Raw genomic sequence first — 16,506 nt, forward strand, 5'->3', positions numbered from 1 at the left:
CGGACACTTGGGGGCGCGATCTTGCAGCGTGGACCCTTGAGGGCGCTCTTGCAGCGCGGACATTTGAGGGCACACGGGAGGCGCGGAGCTGGACAGAACCAGCGGAGACGAAAGAGAGTTGGACGGGACCAGCGGAGACGCAGGAGGGCGCTCTTGCAGCGCGGACACTTGGGGGCGCTCTTGCAGCGTGGACCCTTGAGGGCGCTCTTGCAGCGCGGACACTTGAGGGCGCTCAGGAGGCGCGGAGCTGAATGGAGCCAGCGGAGACGAAGGGGAGCTGGGCGGAACCAGCGGAGACGCAGAAGAGCAGGACGGGACCAGCAGGGGCTCTGGAGAGCTGGATGGAACCAGCGGGAACTCAGGAAGGCTGGACGGAACCAGCGGGAACTCAGGAGGACTGGACGGAACCAGCGCAAACTCAGGAGGGCTCTTGTGAGGAGCAATGACCGACGGGCTTGTCATACTCGCATGCGAAGGGCTTGAATATCGGGAAAAGGATTTCAGCGCTGACCTGACTGATGTTATTGACGGGTCCAAAACTTTCTCCCCCAGGTCAGCGCTGTTGGAAATACATTTTTGGGCTCGTGGGCACTTATTGATCGCCGCGGGTGGCGGCATCTCTTTCCTCGCAGCGGACAGCGGACTAGCTTTGACTCGGGCCCAGTAACATCCCAGACACTGGAAAAGCCCCTGTCTCCAACATAATCCAGAAGTGTCTGGGAGGTCCATAGAATAGAGACGATGGATCCCGAGACTGAACAGCTCGAGGATGGCCACATCATGCAAATCCACCGTCGCGGCGAGCTTGCAGAACTCCTCTGTGAATTCATAAAATGAGGGGGTTCTGCTGGATTAAAGAGTTAAGGCGGATGACAAACTCCATCCTGATGAGTGTGTCGTACACGTCCTCGGTGTAGGTCCGTTCTTCTGTTATATTCGGGTGGTTGTAGTAAAAGGCGCACCAAGAAGGAGTAAACTAAAGGAGTATTCTTTATTTAATGGCATCAACACACACTTGACACTTGTTTAACGTAAGAACGGACAAAGGACTAAGGGAAAACTCAGGACTTATAAAGGGATCGGGCAAACAAGGAAACAAGATAATTAATCTAACACAGGTGACGAAGATCATTGATTAACAAAACTAGGACAGGAACTACCAAATAAGGTCAAAACCGAAACGAATAGCAACAGACACGTTACACATATGAGCTTTATTTAAAAAAAAATGCTCATAAAAAATAAATAGGTAAAATAAATTTAATCAGACAGACTAAGAAGTTTTTGCATCTTCACCTGCATTTCAGCGTATCACTGAACTGCAGTTATATTGTATCTGTACTTTATTATACTGCAAATCTACGGTTGCACTTCATTGTACTTCAGTTTTACTGCTGTTGAACTTTAATGAACTGCAATTATATACTTCATTATACTGCAAATATCCAGTTGTAGTTCATTGTACTGCAGTTATACTGATTTGTACTGCAGTTATCAAGGTACTGCAGTATTTTTTTTGTAAGGGATGACTTGTATAGACACTATAAGGACAAAAGTGTTGGGACACCCCCTTCTTTAGAACAGAAAAAGTCACTGACAAAACTATGGCAACAAAGACGGAAACATAATTCATGTATTTAAAAATTGTATTTCCATCTCTGTTAACAGTTTTGGACGTGTCTAAAATGACAGTACCCTTATGTACAAGTCATTGGTGTTTGGTGTTTTTTTTATAGTGTATGTGTATACATAGCCCTCTCTCTCTCTCTCTCTCTCTCGGGCACTCACTCTCTCTCTCCACGTTCGCTTCACTTTTGTCGAGCCCAGCGCCTCATAATCCCACAATCCCTACGTCCCAATGTGCATACTATACACCCTATCTGCCCTAAATAGTATTGAAAATGACTAATATCACATAGAATTTAGGATGGATAGTGTGCACATTGGGACGCAGGCAATGATTTCCTTCCGCGCTGCAATGACGGCAAAAAGTTTGGGTCAAACCTTATCAAACTATTAATTTGCGTTAAAAAATATGAATGCGTTAAAATTTTTTGATTAATCATATGCGTTAATGCGTTAACGTTGACAGCCCTAGTATATATATATATATATATATATATATATATAGTGCTGCTTGAAAGATTGTGAACCCTTTAGAATTTTCTAGCTTTCTGCATAAATATGACCCAAAACATCTTCAGATTTTCATATAAGTCCTGAAAGTAGACAAACAGAACCCAATCAAACAAGTGAGAGACAAATATTTTCTTTGTCATTTATTTATTGAGAAAAATGATCCAGTGTTACATACCTATGCATTGCAAAAGTATGTGAATCTTTGGTTTCAGTATCTGGTTTGACCCCCTTTTGCTGCAGTAACTGAAGGTAACGTTTCTTGTAAATTCTGATTAGTCCTGCACAATAACATGTAGGACTTTTATCCCATTCCTTAGTGCAGAATCACTTAAACTCTGTGATGTTGGTGGGTTTCCTCTTATGAACTGCTTGCTTATGTCCTTCCACAACATTTGAATTGGATTGAGGTCTGAACTTTGACTCAGCCATTCCAAAACATTAACTTTGTTCTTCTTTAAAGGGGTCATATGATGTTGCTAAAAAGGAACATTATTTTGTGTATTTGGTGTGATTCAATGTGTTTACATGATTCGAGGTAAAAAAAAAACATTATTTTCCACATACTGTACATTACTGTTGCTACTCTATGCTCCGCCTTTCTGAAACGTGCCGATTTTTACAAAGCTCATCGTTCTGAGAAGCAAGGTGTGCTCTGACTGGCCAGCTATCCAGTGCGTTGTGATTGGCCGAATACCTCAAGCATGTGACGGAAATGTTATGCCCCTTACCATGTTGTGTGTGATGCTATGTCCCGGCACGACGAGACTAAAACAATAAATCCCACTATAAATGAGGCATTTGTTGCATTCAGTGCGGACATCATTATTGATTATAATGACTCATATTGTCTTTTTTACGCGTTACGCCGTGCCACATAAACATTATCATGTCTGCATTTGTGATTGGAGAAGCGCCAAACAAGTACTACTCTACACTGCTCAAAACTTGCGTTTGAATAGTCAGTGTCAAATTCTTTAAATAAAGAAAAGTACTTACAGGCTGTGAGTCAGAAGCACCAGACTGTCCTTGCGTCATAGGAATTGTCCCACTTTATAGTGTTCACAGCCATTCATTCATGTTCACATTGTAGGCTACTCTCTCCAAGGTTCAGGAAACAGTCCTCTGTAAAATGTGCTGCACACACTCAAATATTTGCGTAGTACTGTTCTGGAACAGTGTTGTAAATATAACCACTGTTTTCTAGTTGTGTAGTCATTTGGAAGGCCAAACAAAGTACTTTCGCTTTCACAATGAAACACACAGCGTCTCCACGAAATGTACACCTTCTTTCATTGTGTGTACGTTTGGGCGATGTTATGCAAATCTTCCCACACCATTATGTAGACATGTGGGGGCGAGTTTGAATGAGCCGTTTTAGGAAGTCTTAGCAGAGTCTCAACTTTTATAAAAAGTATCTCTTTGGGTTTGAGACTTTAATCTTTGCAACTTTACAGATTTTATACATGCACAAACCGCTCGCAATACTCCAAAGACAAAGGAAATGTCTCAGGTTAAGCATGTAACCATGGTTCCCTGAAGGGAACGAGACGCTGCGTCGGAACGCTAGGGGAACGCCTCCAGCGTGACCCCACTCTGAATCACATGTGTAGTCTGTCCAATGGAAGGCCGAGACGTCATGGACGGGTGACGTAATTTACCAGGAAGCATAAAAGCACGTGTGGTGGAACCGGCGTTTGCTTCTAGGAATGAAGCAACTGCCCGCAGGAATGCCGGAAGTATGGCCTTGAGATGCAGCGACTTGTTCCCTTCAGGGAACTCGAGCTGCATCGGAACGCTAGGGGAACGAGATGCCCACGCCATCAGACTTCCAAGTCCCTGCCCTGTGTGTATCCCTCAGGAGCAGAAAGAGGGCGAGAGAAAAAAGGGCCACGAGTGGCTAAAGTGGGCGGGACCTGCGTCCCTAAAGGCCAATTTCTGAGAAGTGAGTCTTGATCCCTGAGAAGGGGGAGAGCAGAGGACTCGAGGCTATGTAATAGCATCCTGATCCACCACATAGCATATGCTCGCTGGCCGGGGGCCTCAGCCTCTCGAGGAAACATGTACTAGGGGGTGTCTACCCATTGAAAGGCCACAGAGAAGGGCGCGGTAGGCCGGATAGCCGCCACATAGACCCTCAGGGTGGAGTGGGTTAACCCTGCGGGGGAAAAGCTCTGCACGAACTCCAGAACTGTACCAATCGGCAGTTAGCTGGGTCTAGCTGGCAACCTCCGCACCATGAAGTGAAGAGCTTCCACTTCAGGGCATACAGTTTCCTCGTAGAGGGAGTTCTGGATTGGAGGATGGTCTCAGCAACCTCGGTTGAGAGACCGGAAGCTATGAGCTGTGCCTCCTCAGAGGCCAAGCCCACAGCTTCCACAGCTCCGGGCGAGGGTGGACAATAGTGCCCCCCGTCTGTGAGAGGAGATCTCTCCTGATGGGAATCTCCCATGGAGAGCCGTCAAGGAATGAAATCAGGTCAGGCCAGAACGTAGACTGACCCCGTCCAGGCGCACTCATGCCAGAACTCCCGGGAGCAGAGCGATCGGAGGAAAGGCATACAGACGAAGCTTCGGCCAAGTCTGTACCATAGCATCCAGTCCCAGTGGCGCTGGATGAGTCAGAGAGAACCAGAGGGGACATTGTGATGTCTCCTGAGTCGCAAAAAGGTCCACCTGTGCCAGGCCAAACACTCTCCATGTCTGCTTCACCACCTCGGGGTGAAGCATCCATTCCCCCAGGCCTCGGCCCCTGCCTCGACAGGATGTCTGGTCTCTTGCGTACCAACACATAGTGAGCTCTTAGGTCTGGGAGAAAGTGTTTGAGTGCTTGAAACACAGCCAGCATCTCCAGGCGGTTGATGTGCCATGTGAGATGGCGACCATTCCACAGACCGCGGGCAGGGTGACCACTCATGACCGCTCCCCAACCGGTGAGGGATGCTTCCGTCGCTAGCATTACGTGGTGACCAGGAGCTCTCAGCACCGGGCCCTGAGACGAGAACCAAGGACGTCTCCACATGTCTAAGGCACGTAGGCATCGTTGCGTGGGTTTCCCCCTCGGGGAAATGGCAGCCGCCATCAGACCCAGCAGTTTTTGAAACTGCTTGACAGAGCGTGACCGGCCTTCTTTCACTCTCTTTATTGACGTGAGGATCGACTCGATCCGAGCTGGGGACATGCGTGCCTGCATTGTGGTCGAATCCCACACCACGCCTAAATAAATGGTTCTCTGTACTGGAGAAAGCACACTTTTCTTGGCATTCAGTCTCAACCCCAGCTCTTTCATGTGCTTGAGAAGGACACCTCGATGTCGAATCGCCAGCTGCTCCGGTTGAGCTAGAATCAACGAATCGTTGATGTAAAAGTGCGGGGTACGAGTGCAAGGCCAAAAGGAAGAACCCGATATTGGTAAGCTTTGCCCCCAAAAGCAAACCTCAGGGACTTCCTGTGAGTGGAAAGGATGGAGGCGTGGAAGTGTTTGTCCCTTAAATCGATCGTAACAAACCAGTCGTCGGATCTGATCTGAGACACGAGCTGTTTGAGCATCTTGAAATTCAGTCTGCTGACTGAGCGGTTCAACTGATGCAGATCTAAAATGGGATGCAACCCTCCCTCCTTCTTGGGAACTATGAAATACCGGCTGTAGAACCCGGACTCTCTTTCGTGAGGAAGGACCACCTCGATGGCCTCCTTCCTCAAGAGAGTACTCTACTTCTCGTTCCATTACCAGAGCCTGCTCGGGGCCCACCAGAGTGGGATTCGCCTCGTTAAATTGAGGCAGAGGAGAATCAAACTGGATTCTGCAGCCTCTCTCTACAGTGTGCAGGACCCACTGAGACACATTTGGTTGTTGTCTTGCTGCATGACCCACGTTCTCTTGAGTCTCTGTTCTTAAACAGATGTCCTGATGTTTTCCTTTAGAATTTGCTGGTATAATTCAGAATTCATTGTTCATTCATTGTATAATTCAGAATTAATTGTTCCATCAATGATGACAGGCTGTCCTGGCCAAGATGCAGCAAAACAATCCCAAGCCATGATACTGCCACCACCGTGTTTCACAGATGGGATAAGATTCTTAAGCTGGAATGCAGTGTGTTCTTTTCTACGAACATAATAGCTTCTCATCTAAACCAATAAGTTCTATTTTGGTTTCATCCATCCATTAAACCTTTCTCCATTAGTCCTCTGGCTTGTCCACATGACCTTTTAGCAAGCAATTTTCGTTTTGGAGAACAATGGCTTTCTTCTTGCAACTCTGCCATGCACACCATGGTTGCTCAGTGTTCTTATGATGGTGGGCTCAAGAACATTAACATTAGCCAGTGTGAGAAAGGCCTTTAGTTGCTTAAAGGAACACTCCACTTTTTTGGAAATAGGCTCATTTTACAATTCCCCTAGAGATAAAAAGTTGAGTTTTACCATTTTTTTAATCCATTCAGCCGATCTCCGTGTCTGGCGGTAGCACTTTTAGCTTAGCTTAGCATAGATCATTGAATCGGATTAGACCATTAGCATTTTGTCATCAAAAATGACTAAAGAGTTTCGATAATTTTCCTATTTAATACTTGACTCTTCTGTAGTTACATCATGCACTAAGGCCGACGGAAAATGAAAGTTGCGATTTTCTAGGCTGATATGGCTAGGAACTATACTCTCGTTCCGGCGTAATAATCAAGGAAATTTGCTGCTGTACCATGGATGTCACTATATCACTGCGCCTGCTGCATCCATGGTACAGCAGCAAATTTCCTTGATTATTACGCCGGAACGAGAGTATAGTTCCTAGCCATATCAGCCTAGAAAATCGCAACTTTTTGCAACCTTTTCTAGCCTGATGAGCAACATCAGTCCTCAGTGATCTCCTTTGTTTGCGATGACTTGAGTTTCATTGCCCTCTGTTCGAGTGTGCTAACGTCTAACTTTTTTGCAGTTTTTTAAATTATTATTATTAATTTATTTTCACATGGTGGACAAACTCTGGTAAACAACATGGAAAGGGAGTGAGCTAATTAAATAATAATGACAAATGGAGCTACAGGTGAATTTTAGTAGGTTGATTAGCAGTTGCTAGTAACTGTACACAACACTGTTAAACAAATTCACAAATGAGAGGTACTGTACCATCCTTGGATTCCCAGATCACCACACATCAACAACAATGAGCTGTCAGGGAAAGATCTAGAGAACGCTGTGCAAGGAAATTTCCTCCTCTTTCATCTCTCAAAGAACTGCAGGCGTTTCCTCTTGTGAAATATCCACTACACACAGTTCTGGGTTTTATGACAGAATTCCATACCATTACCAAACTTTTTGATGTTTCTGGCTGAGAACCAACTGAGAAGCAAGTTGATGTTTCATTGTTTGAGTTTCATTTCATTGTATTTTATAATTTCGTTTACATTTAATTTGTGTGAGCATTTAATTTTTGAAAATATATTCCAAAAACCACCAAAAATGACAACTCATCATCAACTCGTCATCCTTCACTTTCCATGAGAATATTGAAATTTGATGCAGACTGGGGCCTTTAAGTTCATATACATTTTTTTTTTTTTGAATGTTTGTTTTGTTTTGCATGGAACAGAGTTGCCAGGAGTTTTTTAAATAATTTGAATTGTTTCTGATTTGTTATCCTCCTCTAAACTACTTTTTGTATGGTGTATTTCTCTTTCACAGTAAAGAAAAAAAAAAAATTGCAAACAACTAACATATATAAAGGAAAATAACATTTATGCTAATTTTTGACCACATTAAACTTAAAGTCAGTGTCTCCCACCCACTTTAAAAGTTGCTTTTTTCATCATTTTGCAAATGAATGCTTCAAGTCCCCGTATATGTGATTATAGCATTGTGCTGGGAGGTGCAGCTTGTACTGAAAGTTTGTGAAGGACACTTCATACAGCGAGCTGAAGTGTTTTATTTATGGAGCATCGTTTGATAGAGAGTGAGGTCCATCCCTCCTACAGCAGCTCAATTACTGCGTGTTTCTGAAATACCCTGCCTACAGTGCATGCTGTACAGCACAACTGTCATCTACAGATATTATAAATGATCCTACTCTAAAAGATTTCATCAAATGTTACATTGTTTGAACCGAGTGGTCATTTGGATTTCAAGAGCAATCCACAATACGGAGCTCCATATAATCAGACATAGTGGTACAGTATGTTTGTGTAATCCATTAATGGATATTACGCAACATGTTCTTTGTACAATAGCCTTGTTATGGAAGCTTGTTTCCTCCAATGAATAATAAGATAAAAACTGGTAATTGCAACATTTTTCTCAGAATTATTTTTCTCAGAATTGCTAGATATAAATTTAACATTTAGGTCCCTTCTAGGAACGTCGAGCTGCGTCAAAACACATATGGGAACGCCATCAGCGTAACCGACGCTCTGAATATCGTCTACAACAAGTCCAATAGAAGGGCGAGGCGTCACGGGCGGGGTGACGTCACGGTCAGGAGGAATACAAATCATTTCCTCCCGGACCTGAGAGATCACCACGTGCTGGTCCGCACCGACAGCACGGCAGTGGTCTCTTACATCAACCACCAAGGAGGTCTGCGGTCGCGCCCCTTGTAGAAGCTGGTACACCAGACCCTTGTATGGTCCCAGGGCCAGCTCCGATCTCTGAGAGCTGTGCACATGCCTGGGCATCTCAATGTAGGAGCAGACGTTCTGTCGAGACAGGGGCTGAGGCCCGGGGAATGGATGCTTCACCCAGGTGTGGTGAAGCAGATTTGGAATGTTTTTGGCCAGGCACAGGTGGACCTGTTCGCGACTCAAGAGTGAGCGTAATGTCCCCTCTGGTTTTCTCTAGTTCCTCCAGCTCCTCCGGGACTGGATACTATGGTACAGACGCGGCCGAGGCTCCGTCTGTACGCCTTCCCTCCACGATCGCTCTTTTCCCGGGAGTTCTGGCGAGAGTGCGCCGGGACGCGGTCAGTCTACTGTTAGTAGCATCGTTCTGGCCGGGCCGAGTTTGGTTCTCGGACCTGATTTCTCTCCTTGACGGCACCCCGTGGCCGGTACCGATCAGGAGAGATCTCCTCTCACAGGCCGGGGGCACCATTGTGCACCCTCGCCCGGAGCTATGGAAGCTGTGGGTTTGGCCTCTGAGTAGGCGCAATTCATAGCTTCCGGTCTATCGACTGAGGTTGCCGAGACCCTCCTTTAATCCAGAGCTCCCTCCACGAGGAAACTGTACGTTGAAGTGCGGAGACCGCCACCTTGACCCAGTCAACTGCCCAGTTAGTGCAGTTCTGGAGTTCCTGCAGGCCCGTTTCTCCGCAGGGTTAACCCACTCCACTACTAAGGTCTACGTGGCAGCTATTTGTCATACCACGCCCTTATCGGTGGCCAGTCAGTGGGCAGATACCCCCTAGTTACATGTTTCCTCCGGTGCGCGGAGGCTGAGGCCTCCTGTATGATCACGTCCCCACGTGGGACCTGGCTGCGGTTCCGAGGCTCGGTGTGAGCACCTTTGAGCATTTCGAGGAGATAACAGATAAACTCCTCACCTCCAAGACCGTCTTCTGGTTAGCCATCATTCTCTGAGGAGGGTGGTCACCTTCAGGCCCTGTCTGCGGCCCCTTCGATGTTGACTGTGTGCCCGGTTCGGCGAAAGTCTTTCTCTACCCCTGAAAAATGGGGTACGTACCGAAGGTTCTAATGGTCGTACCACAGCCGGTCGTACTCCAGGCCTCTGTCCTCCTCCCTTCGGCCAGGAGAAGCACAACCGTATGTGTCCAGTGTGAGCACTGGGCACGTACATCCACAGAGCTGCTCTGTGGAGGAAGTCGGACCAACTGCTCGAGGGCCTTGGTCCGCCTAAGAGGGTAGGGCTTGGTAGCCCACTCTTAGTAAGTGATGGTGGATGCTGTCAATTTTGCTTACGAGGCCTCTGGGCTTGCCCATCCGTTGGGAGTCAGAGCGCACTCAACTAGAGGTATGCCGGCCTCCTAGGCCTTTCTGGACAGGTGTACCGATCAGGACATCTGCGACGCTGCTGGGTAGCCCACGCCCCTGACTTCGCCAGGTTACGAACTCGACATCCGAGCCACTACAGGCTCTTCTGTCCTCTGGCCTGACATCAGGCAGGGACTTGTCAGTCTGGCGGCGTTGGTATAGCGTTCCCATATGCGTTTTGACGCAGCTCGACGTTCCTGGAAGGGAACGACCTAGGTTACGTATGTAACCCAGGTTCCCTGAAGGGAACGAGAGCTGCGTCTCGAAGCCATACTTCCGGCATCCCTGCCAGCGCTTGCTTCATGACATGAAGCTGACGCGGGCTCTGCCTCATGTGCTTATATACCTCCTGGCCGTGACGTCACCCCGCCCGTGACGCCTCGCCCTTCTATTGGACTTGTTGTAGACGATATTCAGAGCGTCGGTTACGCTGATGGCGTTCCCATATGCGTTTTGACGCAGCTCTCGTTCCCTTCAGGGAACCTGGGTTACATACGTAACCTAGGTCGATTTTTTTCTTTCAATTTTGAGTTTATATCTTGCAATTCTTACATTTTTCACATAATTCTCAGTTTACATCTCACAATTATGACAAAAAATAAATAAATCAAACATTCTGACACGGAATACAAAATAAAAAAGTATGACTTTGTATCTTGCAAATGCAAATTTACATTTCACCTTTTTTTTCTTTTTGCAGAATTGTAAGTTTATATCTTGCAAGTTCTGAGCTTATACCTCGCAATTCTAAATTCTTTTTTTCTCAGAATTGTGAGATAAAAAGTCTGAATTGTCAGACAAAAACTCACAATTACCCTTTTATTTATATATTTATTCATTCATACATTTTTGCATTCATTTACTTTATTTATTTAACGGAAACAGGCTTCCATACTTAATTGACTTTTACACATATTCTGAATGAAAAAACAAACAAAGCAAACAACCAAACAAACAACAACAGCAAAAAACAAAACAAACAAAAAAACACGTCCTTTTGGGCAAGATCTGCAAATCATGTAATGACATGACAGGAGGATTTATAATTTGGATATATATCTGTAACACAGTTCGGAGAACAGGAAGAAGGAGGCGGGAACCAGCAAACATTTTAAAGACAATTTAATACATAAAATAAACACAAAAGTATTTATTTTTAATTAATACTTTTTATCCTTTTATCCTTCCAGAGCTCCTCCGTGGGACTCGAGACCGGTGAGTGGCGCAGGTGTCGCTCATTATCATTAACTCCACCGGCCTCGTTCTGCTCCCACGGCTCTCAGCCCTGCCCGACTCACTACAATATCCATTAAAGCACAACCAGTGTAAATATGTAAATTAAATAGTGTAAATTAATAAGTGAGATGCGTATATTATATACTGTGAACATACTGTGTTTCTGTGAATTGTGGGGACTTTCCATAGACTTTTTAAACTGGCCAAATGATAATTTTTATCCCCTAACCATAAACCTACCCCTTAGAGAAAACCTGCTTGCATTGGTACACTTTCAGATAAACATCATTTACTATTTATTTTTTATTTTTTTCTCTTGTGGTGACCACAGGCCAGGTAAAAAATTCAGGTTTTACTATCCTTGTGGGGACATTTGGCCCCCAAAATGTAGCATAAGCAAGTACAAACGTGTGCGTGTGTGTGTGTGTGTGCGTGCGTACACAATATCGACCACATAGAATATCGACCAAATCTTCAGTAACATTGCTCTATAAAATTGCTAGACTTTCATTATAAATTATGCAACATGCCACACTATTTATTTGCCTCATAAGGTAAAGTGTAGCTAACTGCTATTTCAAAAATGCTAACATTTTTTGCTAACAAGATTTTGCTAACAAGTTAGTTGACAATATGTTAATTGCTCACTGAGATAGAGTAAAGTGGAAGGGGGACATTTGTGACCAGTGATGCTGATGGATATAAAAGAATGATCAATACGCCCAGACTCTATGTACCTTATCTCCGCATTTACAGAAGTGCTGTTTTCGGACAAAATCTGTGGGATGAACATACAAATGGTACATAATATGTAGAACTTTGTTTTGGGTATTTTTCATAAATCTGCTGAGCTTTCTGCTGAGTGCTGTGGGCGTAGATTCTGTGTGGGTCTGTTGATCGATTTAGCTACCCAATTTTGTAAGCTGATCCACCTTCTGTACTGTGAAGACCATAAAGAACAAAGCCATTATTGCTTGTGAGTTGAATTCAGTGAATCAATCACATATTCTGTATCATTTATACAAGAAGCCTTGTTCACACTGGCAGCAATTTGATTGCTGGAGGTCACAAGGCCACTGTGCTGGATGCTCCAACGTTATTCGTGGGTTGCATAACCAACCAAATCTAATTTCAATTTCAGAAAAAAGTAAATAAATACAATTTCATTCCATTCTGACAGTGAATCAGTTTTGTTGCCTTAAAAAAAATTAACATTTTGCCGAATAAAGCATTTGTAGAAAAAAACTGCAGAAAAATGACAGTGCTGCATAATACATCATATCATGAACAAGATTGCATGAATCAAACTTGTTCTGAATTATCTCTGACTTGGTTTTCCATGGTGTTATTATATTGCTGCATGTGGGTAGAAACAAATAATACAGGACCGTGAAATCACTCACAGCAACATTATCTTCTCTATCTTGCTGACACTTGACTGGTGTCTCACAGGAGATGGATCGCTGGAGTGTCACTGTCTTCATTCCTGTGTTCATTTCATTGAGTAATTGCACATAAAGTTATACTTTTATCTAGTTTAATGTGTTGTTGGACACAGCCACATCTTGTTGCTGATGCTTATGCTGCTGGAAATCATCTGGTCTCATTGAAAATTAATGAGTTCTGGTCGCTTTGTCACTGCAGATTGATGGCAACAGGAACATCGCTTCAGGCTCCAGGGATGGTAACCTAGGTTCAAACCCTAGAAAAGGGGCATGAACTGAACTGCTGTGGTTTCCCATCACCATGACCTCTTGTTTATTATTGAGAAGAGACACTGTGAAAATACAGAGTAGCGTGATCCTGCAATACTTAAGACTGCAATTTCAAGAGCACAGCATTTGATATATATGTATGTATCATTTTAAACTATTTTATAAAACTTACAGTATTATCAAATCATGAATCTGTTTTATAAATTTGTGGGAATGATTTACTGCTTTAATTATTTACATTAAATTGATATATTCTCCTTATCAACCCTTTACCATAAACACGAGCATTGATAAACCTAGAAATTGTTAAGCTAATTTGTTTCAATATAAGGTATGAGCCTATATTCTGGTTTTTAATTCAGTTTTCTTGAAAAGAAAGACCATATTTTTCATCAAGGAGGTAAGCTATTCTCTGTTTATGCGAAAAAATTTAATTTTATTAGCTTCCATTTATTAAGCCAGGCACAGCTCATGGTGTGCAACCGGCTTAACAAAGTGTAGTAAACAGTAAAACTGTTTGTGTTTATGATATTAAATACCAGTTCTGTCATAACAACTCTCTGAGAGTTTTGCATGGTAATTTACATGACAATGTTAATGTGTTTGGTCTTGACGGAGTAGATCTGCTACGCTGCTGCTGCAGTACATCCACAGACTTGCTGCTGTGAGCATAGGAAATACTGCTGCTGCACATGTAGCATATATAAAATAACCCCATAGCAGATCTATACAGGTGGAGCTGGGGAAGGTGGAGGGTTTCTGAAGCACACTGCAACTGCAACAGCCAGAGCTAAGCAAGTGTTTGAAATGTTGAGCAGTAAGTTCATTGGCTGCTTTTGTGAAAAGAAACCAATTAGCTGCATCATCTGTGCCATCTAGAATTTCATGAAAGAACTTTGTATTTTGCAACATCAAGCATAATCTTAGTCAAGTCACCTTTATTTATATAGCGCTTTTAACAATACAGATTGTGTCAAAGCACTTAACAGTATCAAATTGGAGAATAGTGTCAGTAATGTATAAAAATAAGATTAAACACTCAATTTTCAGTTAAAGGCATTTCATTATTGAATTCAGTGATGTCATTGTCTTGCTCAGTTTAGTTTAAATAGTATCTGTGAAATCAAATTGACGATAATCGCTAATAATCTTAGCTCTTTTTGCACCACTAAAATAACTCGAAGCATCTTATATTCACCCATTTTACGCATAAAAAATAAAAAAGATCATATTTGCACCTGTTTCTTTTCTGTTTGAATCAGGTCTCCTCTAATAGAGTCACAAAAAAAATAAAAAAATAAAACTATGGTCCTAGAAATGCAGTCCTGAAACTGCAGTCTCTGATATTGCATGATTAAACTATTGCAAATGACAGATAAGCAAAGCTGTGTCTCATTTCAAAGGTTGCACATTTGTCAGCTGCATTTAAAAAAAAAAGAAAAAAAGTAACCACTACATTACAAAGACAGAAATTACAGTAATTTACACATAATTATTTTTCTTAGACATCCTCAATGATTTAAGCATTTCAATCGACAATTCAAAAGCATTAAAAAGCTACAGTTACTACGTTTTTAGCCAATTAAGCTCTTAAAAGATGGATGTTGCTATTAAAGTAGCAAGTTATGCCACTCTATGGGAAACATTTTTTTTTTTTTGGTTACACTTTATTTTAATGTGTCCTTGTTACAGTGTAATTATACATTTATGTACTGGGTAATATTAACTAACTACATGTACTTACTATATGGTTAAGGTTAGGCTTTGGCTTAGGGTTACTTGCATGTAATTATGTGCAACAAGGACACCTTTAAATAAAGCATTAAAGTGTTTTTTTTTTTTTTTTTTGCAAATCCTTCAAAGTTGCATGTACCAGCAATGTAACTGCTTGTAGTATTTTAATTCATTATAGTATGAATTATTATACCTCAAAAAGTCTGATTATTGCAACAGAATGATTTTGTGCATGTTGTTTCTTTCCATGACAAACTGTCAAAAATAATATGAAAGAATATTTGATTAAAAGAGTTCTCACCATGTTCTACTTTGGCTGTCAATAAAGAATAACCACATTTGTGAAACTAAAGTTGACAGCACAAAGGAATTATTCCACAACAGCAAACACTTAAACATTTGCAAAAGATGTGCATTAAACATGCAGTAAGTGCTCTAGACAATGCAGAAGCTGTTAAGTTTCCACTGGGGGAATTCAAATTAATTCTCACAGCTAAGATTGGGCAATTCAGGATAAAACAATTCCAAAATTTGGCAGGCCACAGTGGAAAAAGATTTTGCGTTAGAAGATTCCCAACATTAAACCCTGTTTGTCTATCTCCCAACAAATGTCACCTAACATCAGTTAACATTTAGTTATTGGCCTTTGCAAGTGGTAGAGATGTAATGAAACCTTAAAAAATGTAGATTAGCAGAAAAAGTTAGGGCGGCCAAAAGTGCATTCATATTTTTTATTAAAATATATACTTGAAAAATGTGAATATAAAACACTTTGACAACATTCATTCACACAAGCTCAGTGTACTGCAGCATTCCCGTTTGATTTCAGTGTAATCTGCAGTTTTGCAAAATAAGCAAACTTCACACAAGCAAATTAAGTTGAATTGAACTACATCTCATACAGATGTAGAAATACTCCCCTGTTCCTCTGTAAGCTTTCAGTGCAGTAATGATAATGCTGCAATTATGTTTCAACAAGGGAGCACTTCACAAGATGTGTAGAGAGGCCCAGTCTGTGATGAAACATTTCTCCACTCACATTTAAATGTAGACAATATAACTGAAATCCCTCTATGGAAAGTCCTGTTAAAAAGACAGCACAGCCAAAAATGAACATTCTGATTCTTTACTTCACATCTTTCCAAACCTGTACGACATACTTTCTGCTGTAGAATATAAATTCTGAAGACTTTGCTAATTGCTCTCTTCCATACAATCACCGTGAATGAGAACTGAAGCTTTCAAGATTCAAAAAAGGTAGCAAAAGCACCATAAAATAATCCATACATTACTTGTGTGCGATATAAGACTTCTGAAGTCAAACATTAGCTTTGTGTGAGATATACAGCACATTATAAACAATTCACAAGTGATCTTTTCTAAATTGAACCAGTGAGTAGATTTTGGGAACTGGATCAATCTAATTTGTGAATGAATCATTCAAACCAATTGTGTGAAGTGAAGCAGCCAGTTCACTAAAAAGATTATTCAAATTCTTAAAGATGGACTAAAAATTATGTTCACAGAAAGCATCAAATGACATGAAATATAGTTCACAAGTTCTATAGAGCACGTTTATGACATTTTTATAATGTTTTTTTTATTGAGGCTTGAAGGCTTCAGTTCCCATTCACTTTAACTGAATTAAAAAAAAAATAATAAAAAAAATAAAGTAAAAAAAGAAATCTCCTTTTGTGTTTCAACAAA

This window comes from Barbus barbus (assembly GCF_936440315.1).
Source record: "Barbus barbus genome assembly, chromosome: 26".
NCBI classification, from domain to species: Eukaryota; Metazoa; Chordata; class Actinopteri; order Cypriniformes; family Cyprinidae; genus Barbus; species Barbus barbus.